This window comes from Drosophila bipectinata, unplaced genomic scaffold, assembly GCF_030179905.1.
Source record: "Drosophila bipectinata strain 14024-0381.07 unplaced genomic scaffold, DbipHiC1v2 scaffold_214, whole genome shotgun sequence".
Classification (NCBI taxonomy): domain Eukaryota; kingdom Metazoa; phylum Arthropoda; class Insecta; order Diptera; family Drosophilidae; genus Drosophila; species Drosophila bipectinata.
This window is the reverse complement of record NW_027222859.1, coordinates 1-15,000: the sequence shown is the minus strand read 5'-3', so window position 1 is coordinate 15,000 and position 15,000 is coordinate 1. Positions and strand designations below refer to the sequence as shown.

Below are 15,000 nucleotides of genomic sequence, written 5' to 3'. Positions count from 1 at the left end.
AAATACTCATCGGTATTTTAGTATATTCATATAATATAAATAATATACTATATTGGTAGGACGACACCACCTACCCTATATACCTTTTTGAACACACTTTCGTCAAGCTGGGTATTTATTTGCCTTTTTACCCTCACCTAAATATACTCATCGGTATATTTCAGTATATTTTAGTATATCCATATGAATATGTATATCCATATCCATATCCATATCCATATCCATATGAAAATAATTTAATATTTCCATATTTATTATAATATAATAAATATTATTATATTATATATTATATGGTAGGCTATCCCCATCACCTACCATATATTTCATATACATATAAATATTTTCATATCCATATATATTTTTTTATATTCATATATTTTCATATATGTTATATGCATATGTATTCATAACCATATGCTCATATATTAATACTGGCGGTCTTCTGTTTAATATAATATTATTTTAATATTATATTGGCAGGCTGAACACCACCTACCCTATATACCTTTTTGAACACGGTTTCGTCAATCCGGTCATTTATTGTATGGGAAGTATGACTTTCCCACACATATTTGGATATCCATACGATTGCATATCCATATGAAAATATTTTTAATATTTTTAATATATTTTTAATATTTCCATATTTAATATAATATAATTAAATTATTATATTATATATTATATGGTAGGCTATCACCATCACCTACCATATATTTCATATACATATAAATATTTTCATATCCATATATATTTTTTTATATTCATATATTTTCATATATGTTATATGCATATGTATTCATAACCATATGCTTATATATTAATACTGGCGGTCTTCTGTTTAATATAATATTATTTTAATATTATATTGGTAGGCCGAACACCACCTACCCTATATACCTTTTTGAACACGGTTTCGTCAATCCGGTCATTTATTGTATGGGAAGTATGACTTTCCCACACATATTTGGATATCCATACGATTGCATATCCATATGAAAATATTTTTAATATTTTTAATATATTTTTAATATTTCCATATTTAATATAATATAATTAAATTATTATATTATATATTATATGGTAGGCTATCACCATCACCTACCATATATTTCATATACATATAAATATTTTCATATCCATATATATTTTTTTATATTCATATATTTTCATATATGTTATATGCATATGTATTCATAACCATATGCTCATATATTAATACTGGCGGTCTTCTGTTTAATATAATATTATTTTAATATTATATTGGTAGGCCGAACACCACCTACCCTATATACCTTTTTGAACACGGTTTCGTCAATCCGGTCATTTATTGTATGGGAAGTATGACTTTCCCACACATATTTGGATATCCATACGATTGCATATCCATATGAAAATATTTTTAATATTTTTAATATATTTTTAATATTTCCATATTTAATATAATATAATTAAATTATTATATTATATATTATATGGTAGGCTATCCTCATCACCTACCATATATTTCATATACATATAAATATTTTCATATCCATATATATTTTTTTATATTCATATATTTTCATATATGTTATATGCATATGTATTCATAACCATATGCTCATATATTAATACTGGCGGTCTTCTGTTTAATATAATATTATTTTAATATTATATTGGCAGGCTGAACACCACCTACCCTATATACCTTTTTGAACACGGTTTCGTCAATCCGGTCATTTATTGTATGGGAAGTATGACTTTCCCACACATATTTGGATATCCATACGATTGCATATCCATATGAAAATATTTTTAATATTTTTAATATATTTTTAATATTTCCATATTTAATATAATATAATTAAATTATTATATTATATATTATATGGTAGGCTAACATCATCACCTACCATATATTCCATATACATATAAATATTTTCATATTCATATATATTTTTTTTTATATATTCATATATTTTCATATATGTTATATGCATATGTATTCATAACCATATGCTTATATATTAATACTGGCGATCTTCTGTTTAATATAATATTATTTTAATATTATATTGGCAGGCTGAACACCACCTACCCTATATACCTTTTTGAACACGGTTTCGTCAATCCGGTCATTTATTGTATGGGAAGTATGACTTTCCCACACATATTTGGATATCCATACGATTGCATATCCATATGAAAATATTTTTAATATTTTTAATATATTTTTAATATTTCCATATTTAATATAATATAATTAAATTATTATATTATATATTATATGGTAGGCTAACATCATCACCTACCATATATTCCATATACATATAAATATTTTCATATTCATATATATTTTTTTTTATATATTCATATATTTTCATATATGTTATATGCATATGTATTCATAACCATATGCTTATATATTAATACTGGCGATCTTCTGTTTAATATAATATTATTTTAATATTATATTGGCAGGCTGAACACCACCTACCCTATATACCTTTTTGAACACGGTTTCGTCAATCCGGTCATTTATTGTATGGGAAGTATGACTTTCCCACACATATTTGGATATCCATACGATTGCATATCCATATGAAAATATTTTTAATATTTTTAATATATTTTTAATATTTCCATATTTAATATAATATAATTAAATTATTATATTATATATTATATGGTAGGCTATCACCATCACCTACCATATATTTCATATACATATAAATATTTTCATATCCATATATATTTTTTTATATTCATATATTTTCATATATGTTATATGCATATGTATTCATAACCATATGCTTATATATTAATACTGGCGGTCTTCTGTTTAATATAATATTATTTTAATATTATATTGGTAGGCCGAACACCACCTACCCTATATACCTTTTTGAACACGGTTTCGTCAATCCGGTCATTTATTGTATGGGAAGTATGACTTTCCCACACATATTTGGATATCCATACGATTGCATATCCATATGAAAATATTTTTAATATTTTTAATATATTTTTAATATTTCCATATTTAATATAATATAATTAAATTATTATATTATATATTATATGGTAGGCTATCACCATCACCTACCATATATTTCATATACATATAAATATTTTCATATCCATATATATTTTTTTATATTCATATATTTTCATATATGTTATATGCATATGTATTCATAACCATATGCTCATATATTAATACTGGCGGTCTTCTGTTTAATATAATATTATTTTAATATTATATTGGTAGGCCGAACACCACCTACCCTATATACCTTTTTGAACACGGTTTCGTCAATCCGGTCATTTATTGTATGGGAAGTATGACTTTCCCACACATATTTGGATATCCATACGATTGCATATCCATATGAAAATATTTTTAATATTTTTAATATATTTTTAATATTTCCATATTTAATATAATATAATTAAATTATTATATTATATATTATATGGTAGGCTATCCTCATCACCTACCATATATTTCATATACATATAAATATTTTCATATCCATATATATTTTTTTATATTCATATATTTTCATATATGTTATATGCATATGTATTCATAACCATATGCTCATATATTAATACTGGCGGTCTTCTGTTTAATATAATATTATTTTAATATTATATTGGCAGGCTGAACACCACCTACCCTATATACCTTTTTGAACACGGTTTCGTCAATCCGGTCATTTATTGTATGGGAAGTATGACTTTCCCACACATATTTGGATATCCATACGATTGCATATCCATATGAAAATATTTTTAATATTTTTAATATATTTTTAATATTTCCATATTTAATATAATATAATTAAATTATTATATTATATATTATATGGTAGGCTAACATCATCACCTACCATATATTCCATATACATATAAATATTTTCATATTCATATATATTTTTTTTTATATATTCATATATTTTCATATATGTTATATGCATATGTATTCATAACCATATGCTTATATATTAATACTGGCGATCTTCTGTTTAATATAATATTATTTTAATATTATATTGGTAGGCCGAACACCACCTACCCTATATACCTTTTTGAACACGGTTTCGTCAATCCGGTCATTTATCGTATAGGAAGTACGACTTTCCCACACATATTTGGATATCCATACGATTGCATATCCATATGAAAATATTTTTAATATTTTTAATATTCGTGAGTTTTTAAATAGGGACAGAAGGAATCTCTTGAATTGAATCATGCGCGTCACTAATAAGATGACGAGGCATTTGGCTACCTATGCGAAAGTAATTCAACTCCCGCCGTCTTAAGGTTTAAGACTTATAACAATATATGTTTAATATTTTTAATATCCGTGAGGTTTTAAATAGGGACAGAAGGAATCTCTTGAATTGAATCATGCGCGTCACTAATAAGATGACGAGGCATTTGGCTACCTATGCGAAAGTAATTCAACTCCCGCCGTCTTAAGGTTTAAGACTTATAACAATATATGTTTAATATTTTTAATATCCGTGAGGTTTTAAATAGGGACAGAAGGAATCTCTTGAATTGAATCATGCGCGTCACTAATAAGATGACGAGGCATTTGGCTACCTATGCGAAAGTAATTCAACTCCCGCCGTCTTAAGGTTTAAGACTTATAACAATATATGTTTAATATTTTTAATATCCGTGAGGTTTTAAATAGGGACAGAAGGAATCTCTTGAATTGAATCATGCGCGTCACTAATAAGATGACGAGGCATTTGGCTACCTATGCGAAAGTAATTCAACTCCCGCCGTCTTAAGGTTAAAGACTTATAACAATCTAACGCGTATATTTTTAATATCCGTGAGGTTTTAAATAGGGACAGAAGGAATCTCTTGAATTGAATCATGCGCGTCACTAATAAGATGACAAGGCATTTGGCTACCTATGCGAAAGTAATTCAACTCCCGCCGTCTTAAGGTTTAAGACTTATAACAATATATGTTTAATATTTTTAATATCCGTGAGGTTTTAAATAGGGACAGAAGGAATCTCTTGAATTGAATCATGCGCGTCACTAATAAGATGACGAGGCATTTGGCTACCTATGCGAAAGTAATTCAACTCCCGCCGTCTTAAGGTTTAAGACTTATAACAATATATGTTTAATATTTTTAATATCCGTGAGGTTTTAAATAGGGACAGAAGGAATCTCTTGAATTGAATCATGCGCGTCACTAATAAGATGACGAGGCATTTGGCTACCTATGCGAAAGTAATTCAACTCCCGCCGTCTTAAGGTTTAAGACTTATAACAATATATGTTTAATATTTTTAATATCCGTGAGGGTTTAAATAGGGACAGAAGGAATCTCTTGAATTGAATCATGCGCGTCACTAATAAGATGACAAGGCATTTGGCTACCTATGCGAAAGTAATTCAACTCCCGCCGTCTTAAAGTTTAAGACTTATAACAATATAAATGAAAAATATTATTTTCATTTTTCACGTCACTAATAAGATGACGAGGCATTTGGCTACCTAAACGAAAGTAATTCATCTTCCGCCGTTATAAGGTTTAAGACTTATAACAATATAAATGAAAAATATTATTTTCATTTTTCACGTCACTAATAAGATGACGAGGCATTTGGCTACCTATGCGAAAGTAATTCAACTCCCGCCGTCTTAAAGTTTAAGACTTATAACAATATAAATGAAAAATATTATTTTCATTTTTCACGTCACTATTAAGATGACGAGGCATTTGGCTACCTAAACGAAAGTAATTCATCTTCCGCCGTTATAAGGTTTAAGACTTATAACAATATAAATGAAAAATATTATTTTCATTTTTCACGTCACTAATAAGATGACGAGGCATTTGGCTACCTATGCGAAAGTAATTCAACTCCCGCCGTCTTAAAGTTAAGACTTATAACAATATAAATGAAAAATATTATTTTTCATTTCACGTCACTAATAAGATGACGAGGCATTTGGCTACCTATGCGAAAGTAATTCAACTCCCGCCGTCTTAAGGTTTAAGACTTATAACAATATATGTTTAATATTTTTAATATCCGTGAGGTTTTAAATAGGGACAGAAGGAATCTCTTGAATTGAATCATGCGCGTCACTAATAAGATGACGAGGCATTTGGCTACCTATGCGAAAGTAATTCAACTCCCGCCGTCTTAAGGTTTAAGACTTATAACAATATATGTTTAATATTTTTAATATCCGTGAGGTTTTAAATAGGGACAGAAGGAATCTCTTGAATTGAATCATGCGCGTCACTAATAAGATGACGAGGCATTTGGCTACCTATGCGAAAGTAATTCAACTCCCGCCGTCTTAAAGTTTAAGACTTATAACAATATAAATGAAAAATATTATTTTCATTTTTCACGTCACTAATAAGATGACGAGGCATTTGGCTACCTAAAAGAAAGTAATTCATCTTCCGCCGTTATAAGGTTTAAGACTTATAACAATATAAATGAAAAATATTATTTTCATTTTTCACGTCACTAATAAGATGACGAGGCATTTGGCTACCTAAACGAAAGTAATTCAACTCCCGCCGTCTTAAGGTTTAAGACTTATAACAATATAAATGAAAAATATTATTTTCATTTTTCACGTCACTAATAAGATGACGAAACAGTTAGTAGGCCACAATTAGTAGGGAAACGTGGACAACCCGTGATAAATCCTTATATGCTTTCTTAGATATAGCATATAAAGATTTTTTATACTAAATATACATATTTACACATGCATATTTACATTTTTTTATATTTCGAATCATCAAGCAAAGGATAAGCTTCAGTGGATCGCAGTATGGCAGCTGCTCAACCACTTACAACACCTTGCCCGTTACAAAAGTCGTTTACAATTGATTCTAGGCTTTGTCATTGTATTAAATAATGTTTTCATATGTAACTAGCATGGCATCAGGTGATCAAAGATCCTCCCAATTTACTATGTTACAAATTACATTGGCATCACATCCATTGTCGTTTAAAATATAAATAATAAACTTTAAATGGTTTAGAAGCCATACAATGCAAATTGCCCCTTATTTATCATTGCAGTCCAGCACGGATACGACCTTAGAGGCGTTCAGGCATAATCCAACGGACGTAGCGTCATACCACTGTTCGCTCGAACAAGTATTGTGCCATTGGTCCGTACCTGCGGTTCCTCTCGTACTACGCAGGAATGCTGTCGCAACAACGTTTTGTCATTAGTAGGGTAAAACTAACCTGTCTCACGACGGTCTAAACCCAGCTCACGTTCCCTTGCATGGGTGAACAATCCAACGCTTGGTGAATTTTGCTTCACAATGATAGGAAGAGCCGACATCGAAGGATCAAAAAGCGACGTCGCTATGAACGCTTGGCCGCCACAAGCCAGTTATCCCTATGGTAACTTTTCTGACACCTCTTGTTAAAAACTCTTTAAACCAAAAGGATCGATAGGCCGAGCTTTTGCTGTCCCTGTGTGTACTGAACACCGAGATCAAGTCAGCATTTGCCCTTTTGCTCTATGTGTGGTTTCTGTCCGCACTGAGCTGGCCTTGGGACACCTCCGTTATTATTTGAGAGATGTACCGCCCCAGTCAAACTCCCTACCTGGCAATGTCCTTGAATTGGATCATACCTGAGTAATTGGAGTTATACCAAATTTTCAAATCGATAATACATGAATGCATCTCTCATTAAAGAATTTGTTTGCGATTATATAACAAACTCGTGATACTTTGATCAAGAAGCTTGCATCAAAACCCAATACCATAAGATATAATAAATATATCCGTATAATGGCTAGGAAATGATACACGTTCCATTTAATCAAGTAAGTAAGGAAACAATAAGAGTAGTGGTATTTCATTGTCGATACCAAACCGAAGTCTAATATCTCCCACTTATTCTACACCTCTTATGTCTCCTTACACTGCCAGATTAGAGTCAAGCTCAAAAGGGTCTTCTTTCCCCGCTAATTATTCCAAGCCCGTTCCCTTGGCTGTGGTTTCGCTAGATAGTAGATAGGGACAGAAGGAATCTCGTTAATCCATTCATGCGCGTCACTAATTAGATGACGAGGCATTTGGCTACCTTAAGAGAGTCATAGTTACTCCCGCCGTTGACCCGCGCTTACTTGAATTTCTTCACTTTGACATTCAGAGCACTGGGCAGAAATCACATTGTGTCAACACCCGCTAGGGCCATCACAATGCTTTGTTTTAATTAGACAGTCGGATTCCCCAAGTCCGTGCCAGTTCTGAATTGATTGTTAATTGATAATCGTTATAATTAATAAGAACTAATTGGTTTGACCCAACTAGTATTCTTAAAAATTTTAGCAAGAAAGTTCCACAATTGGATACGTAACTAAACTATCCGGGGAACAAGTTACAACCATAAATGATTATAACTCTATTTACCCAGAACGAGCACATAAACCATATTATTGTTTCCCAATCAAGCCCGACTATCTCAATCTTCAGAGCCAATCCTTATCCCGAAGTTACGGATCTAATTTGCCGACTTCCCTTACCTACATTATTCTATCGACTAGAGACTCTTCACCTTGGAGACCAGCTGCGGATATTGGTACGGCCTGTTGAGAAGTTTGCGTATCCCCACCATAAATTTTCAAGGTCCGAGGAGAAAATATCGACACAACAGTATATGTCATGCTCTTCTAGCCCATCTACCATATCTCTCTGCGAAAGACTTCCATGGTAGTACGACTATAAAACAGAAAAGAAAACTCTTCCGATATCTCTCGACGGCTTCTTTATGGTCGTTCCTGTTGCCAGGATGAGCACGAGGCCCATATTTAATAACAAACGGATACTCAACAGGTTACGGAATTGGAACCGTATTCCCTTTCGTTCAAAATTATTCAAGTATATAATTTTCACAATAATTGTAATATTTATTTTTACTTGAAAATTTTCGGCTTTCGCCTTGAACTTAGGACCGACTAACTCGTGATCAACCACTGTTCACACGAAACCCTTCTCCACTTCAGTCCTCCAAGGTCTCATTCGATTATTTGCTACTACCACCAAGATCTGTACCAATAGCAGCTCCATGCAGGCTTACGCCAAACACTTCTACGCATACCATTGTACCTTCCTACTCACTAAAGTTTCAAAATTTATATTACAAGTAATATAAATCATCTACTTTAGCGGTAATGTATAGGTATACAACTTAAGCGCCATCCATTTTAAGGGCTAGTTGCTTCGGCAGGTGAGTTGTTACACACTCCTTAGCGGATTTCGACTTCCATGATCACCGTCCTGCTGTTTTAAGCAACCAACGCCTTTCATGGTTTCTGCATGAGTTGTTAATTTGGGCACCGTAACATTACGTTTGGTTCATCCCACAGCGCCAGTTCTGCTTACCAAAAGTGGCCCACTGGGCACATTATATCATAACCTTAAACTTCATATCAAGAAAGTTAAGGTTCTTACCCATTTAAAGTTTGAGAATAGGTTAAGATCGTTTCGACCCTAAGGCCTCTAATCATTCGCTTTACCAGATAAGATTATTTTATATAACATTAAAATGCACCAGCTATCCTGAGGGAAACTTCGGAAGGAACCAGCTACTAGATGGTTCGATTGGTCTTTCGCCCCTATACTCAATTCTGACAATCGATTTGCACGTCAGAACTGTTTCGGTCTTCCATCAGGGTTTCCCCTGACTTCAACCTGATCAAGTATAGTTCACCATCTTTCGGGTCACAGCATATCTGCTCAAGGTACGTTCCAGTTAGAGGCATAAATAATATAAATATTATTATACATAACTATATAGAACGCCCCGGGATTGTGTTAATTAACTATAAAATAGTTAAAAAACTAATCCCATTAATAGTCAAGTTAATTACGCTATTAGGTTTATATCCCAATAACTTGCACATATGTTAGACTCCTTGGTCCGTGTTTCAAGACGGGTCCCGAAGGTATCCTGAATCTTTCGCATTGTTAATCATACAAGTGCATATAATAACCACAAACTGCAATGATAATTATGACATTATATAATTCCGAAAAATTAACGCACTGTATTCTTATTAATCTATCAACACTTTATCAAATTAATGACATTTATCCTATGTTAAAATGCAAGCATAATAATTTGAATAAACTATAAGTCATATTTTATGATAAATTATATATGTTAATAGATTACAATGTCCTTATATGGAAAAAATGCACACTATTTCTATAATATTATTTAAATATTATAACTTTAATGATGAATTTTCCATAATGGATATTCAGGTTCATCGGGCTTAACCTCTAAGCAGTTTCACGTACTATTTAACTCTCTATTCAGAGTTCTTTTCAACTTTCCCTCACGGTACTTGTTTACTATCGGTCTCATGGTTATATTTAGTTTTAGATGGAGTTTACCACCCACTTAGTGCTGCACTATCAAGCAACACGACTCTTTGGAAACATCATCTAGTAATCATTAACGTTATACGGGCCTGGCACCCTCTATGGGTAAATGGCCTCATTTAAGAAGGACTTAAATCGTTAATTTCTCATACTAGAATATTGACGCTCCATACACTGCATCTCACATTTGCCATATAGACAAAGTGACTTAGTGCTGAACTGATTTCTTTTCGCTCGCCGCTACTAAGAAAATCCTTGTTAGTTTCTTTTCCTCCCCTAATTAATATGCTTAAATTCAGGGGGTAGTCCCATATGAGTTGAGGTTGTATAAAGCAATGTATATATATATATAAACAATATATCTCTATGAAGAACAATATATTTGATATATTTTCAATTTTCGCATCTTTAAATAAGAGACAATTCTAGTTAAAAAAAATTTAATTTTTTTTATGCTAGACATTTCTCAGTATTATTTGAATTGAAAAAAGAAAGAATTGTATATCTTCATTTTTTCTTTTATAAATATTTGAGATAATTGCTTTTATATTTAATATTATGAATATATAAATATATCCAATAATATACCATATGCATATCATTATAAAAATATATAATAATAAGCAACTTTATTAGCATAGTCTTACAACCCTCAACCATATGTAGTCCAAGCAGCACTATAAAATTAATTAAAGTACATAACAGCATGGACTGCGATATGCGTTCAAAATGTCGATGTTCATGTGTCCTGCAGTTCACACGATGACGCACAGTTTGCTGCGTTCTTCATCGACCCATGAGCCGAGTGATCCACCGCTTAGAGTTTTATAAATATATATAAATATACAATTCGTCAATTATGTTTTTATTGAAAGAAATTAAAAATACACCATTTAACTGGCATATATCAATTCCTTCAATAAAGTTATTTTTATACCTAAAATAATTGTTGCGAAATGTCTTAGTTTTATATAATCAATATAAATATAATTATATTGTTTTAATATTATATAAAGCATTAACCTGTATATCAGGTACAACAATGTATATTTTAGGTGTTGCATTTATCAATGTATGCGCATAATTTAATATGAACAATACATCACGCAACGCATGTATATTAATTAAATATACACGCAATTTATATTCAATATATTCGTCTATATTTAAACATATAAAATATGTTTAATTTTTTTATATACCTAAAATAATTGTTGCGAAATGTCTTAGTTTTATATAATCAATATAAATATAATTTATATTGTTTTAATATTATATAAAGCATTAACCTGTATATCAGGTACAACAATGTATATTTTAGGTGTTGCATTTATCAATGTATGCGCATAATTTAATATGAACAATACATCACGCAACGCATGTATATTAATTAAATATACACGCAATTTATATTGAAGACAACAAATGGTCTATATATTCAATATAATATATATGTCTTTTATTTTTGGGTAATTTTTATTTATATATTTATATATAATAAATATTTTAATAACGGATAAGATTCATTCAATAATGATCCTTCCGCAGGTTCACCTACGGAAACCTTGTTACGACTTTTACTTCCTCTAAATAATCAAGTTCGGTCAACTTCTGCGAAACAACCGTAACACACAAGGCGTCACAGTGATCACGTCCGGAGACCTCACTAAATAATTCAATCGGTAGTAGCGACGGGCGGTGTGCACAAAGGGCAGGGACGTAATCAATGCGAGTTAATGACTCACACTTACTAGGAATTCCAAGTTCATGTGAACAGTTTCAGTTCACAATCCCAAGCATGAAAGTGGTTCAGCGGTTTACCCGGACCTCTCGGTCTAGGAAATACACGTTGATACTTTCATTGTAGCGCGCGTGCAGCCCAGGACATCTAAGGGCATCACAGACCTGTTATTGCTCAATCTCATTATTGCTAGACGCAATTTGTCCATTTAAGAAGCTAGTATCCTTATAATGGGACAAACCAACAGGTACGGCTCCACTTATATAAACACATTCAAACCCCATAAACATTTTACTGCTACCATGAATGAAGGCTATATAAGCTTCAACACCATAATCCTGAAGATATCTATTTAATATATTTGAGTCTCGTTCGTTATCGGAATTAACCAGACAAATCACTCCACGAACTAAGAACGGCCATGCACCACCACCCATAGATTCGAGAAAGAGCTATCAATCTGTCTTACACACTTATGTTCGGACCTGGTAAGTTTTCCCGTGTTGAGTCAAATTAAGCCGCAGGCTCCACTCCTGGTGGTGCCCTTCCGTCAATTCCTTTAAGTTTCAGCTTTGCAACCATACTTCCCCGGAGCCCAAAAGCTTTGGTTTCCCGGGAAGCGACTGAGAGAGCCATAAAAGTAGCTACACCCAATTGCTAGCTGGCATCGTTTATGGTTAGAACTAGGGCGGTATCTGATCGCCTTCGAACCTCTAACTTTCGTTCTTGATTAATGAAAACATCTTTGGCAAATGCTTTCGCTTAAGTTAGTCTTACGACGGTCCAAGAATTTCACCTCTCGCGTCGTAATACTAATGCCCCCAAACTGCTTCTATTAATCATTACCTCTTGATCTGAAAACCAATGAAAGCAGAACAGAGGTCTTATTTCATTATCCCATGCACAGAATATTCAGGCATTTGAAGCCTGCTTTAAGCACTCTAATTTGTTCAAAGTAATTGTACCGGCCCACAATAACACTCGTTTAAGAGCACTAATGCAGGTTTTTAAATAGGAGGAACATATGAAAAAATACAAGTATTTAAACATATACAAGAACTCCCACGGTAATACGCTTACATACATAAAGGTATAGTACTAACTACAATTGTATGTTGTACTACCCGTATGAAGCACAAGTTCAACTACGAACGTTTTAACCGCAACAACTTTAATATACGCTATTGGAGCTGGAATTACCGCGGCTGCTGGCACCAGACTTGCCCTCCAATTGGTCCTTGTTAAAGGATTTAAAGTGTACTCATTCCAATTACAGGGCCTCGGATATGAGTCCTGTATTGTTATTTTTCGTCACTACCTCCCCGAGCTGGGAGTGGGTAATTTACGCGCCTGCTGCCTTCCTTAGATGTGGTAGCCGTTTCTCAGGCTCCCTCTCCGGAATCGAACCCTGATTCCCCGTTACCCGTTGCAACCATGGTAGTCCTAGATACTACCATCAAAAGTTGATAGGGCAGACATTTGAAAGATCTGTCGTCGGTACAAGACCATACGATCTGCATGTTATCTAGAGTTCAACCAATATAACGATCTTGCGATCGCTTGGTTTTAGCCTAATAAAAGCACATGTCCCATAAGGTTCATGTTTAATTGCATGTATTAGCTCTAGAATTACCACAGTTATCCAAGTAACTGTTAACGATCTAAGGAACCATAACTGATATAATGAGCCTTTTGCGGTTTCACTTTTAATGCGTGTGTACTTAGACATGCATGGCTTAATCTTTGAGACAAGCATATAACTACTGGCAGGATCAACCAGAATAATGTTTATATCTTTGATATATTTCATTTTCATATTGATATATAGAAAATAAATATTGCAAATATTTGTATAAATTAAAATATTAACGAATTTGGCCAATTATTATATTGTATTCAATAGTTCATTTATTAAATATATATATATATATATATATTATAATATATCCCTCGGGTGCCCAACGCATACACCTCAGGGTATATTTTTTTCATGGCTTTTTCTTAAACCCTCGTTTGTGTTAGGGTATTTATATGAGCGGGCGGTCTTTTTATTTATATAAGCCTTCTTTAATATTTTTTTTAATAAAATACAATATTATGCATATATTTAATTCTAAAATATCTTTATATTTTCACATACAACAATTTGTATATATTCACATATATATATTTGCTTAATTTATAATAAAATTATCGCATATGTATTTTGATAATAAATTTAAATTTATTTTCTTTGTATATAAAAGTCTAGTTTTATATGATATAAAACTAAGCACTTTTTAATTTTCATATATTTATATATTTTCATATATATAGTATTCATATTTATTTATACAATAATAATAATAATAATATTACTACTATTATCATATACGTATATGAAATTAAATTTAATTCCATATACTTACTAGGATATAATAAAAAGAAATTTTATTTGCCTAGAACCAGAAATTAACGATAATAATTGGAAATGTCAAATATAATTATAATAAGACGTAGACGCTTCAACGATATTATCTAAGTATACAATATGTGTATATAAATATATAATATAGTATGTTATATTATATAGATAGGCTTACACCACCTACAATATATACCTTTTTGACCACACTTTCGTCAAGAGGGTATTTATTTGCCTTCTTCCCTCACTAAAAATACTCATCGGTATTTTAGTATATTCATATAATATAAATAATATACTATATGGTAGGACGACACCACCTACCCTATATACCTTTTTGAAACACTTTCGTCAAGCTGGGTATTTATTGCCTTTTTACCCTACCAAATATATATATCGGTATATATTTCAGTATATTTTAGTATATCCATATGATATGTATATCCATATC

At 31.7% G+C, this 15,000-nt stretch overlaps 3 non-coding genes across 3 annotated transcripts; all 3 read right to left on the bottom strand.

The window, feature by feature from the left end:
* Positions 1–6,780: 6,780 nt before the first annotated feature.
* On the bottom strand, positions 6,781–10,730 carry LOC138927292 (large subunit ribosomal RNA). The gene has a single exon (XR_011443813.1). It is a non-coding gene; the product is annotated as a large subunit ribosomal RNA (ribosomal RNA).
* Positions 10,731–11,050: 320 nt separating this feature from the next.
* Positions 11,051–11,229, bottom strand: LOC138927288 (5.8S ribosomal RNA). The gene has a single exon (XR_011443809.1). It is a non-coding gene; the product is annotated as a 5.8S ribosomal RNA (ribosomal RNA).
* Positions 11,230–11,935: 706 nt separating this feature from the next.
* On the bottom strand, positions 11,936–13,928 carry LOC138927291 (small subunit ribosomal RNA). The gene has a single exon (XR_011443812.1). It is a non-coding gene; the product is annotated as a small subunit ribosomal RNA (ribosomal RNA).
* Positions 13,929–15,000: the final 1,072 nt, after the last annotated feature.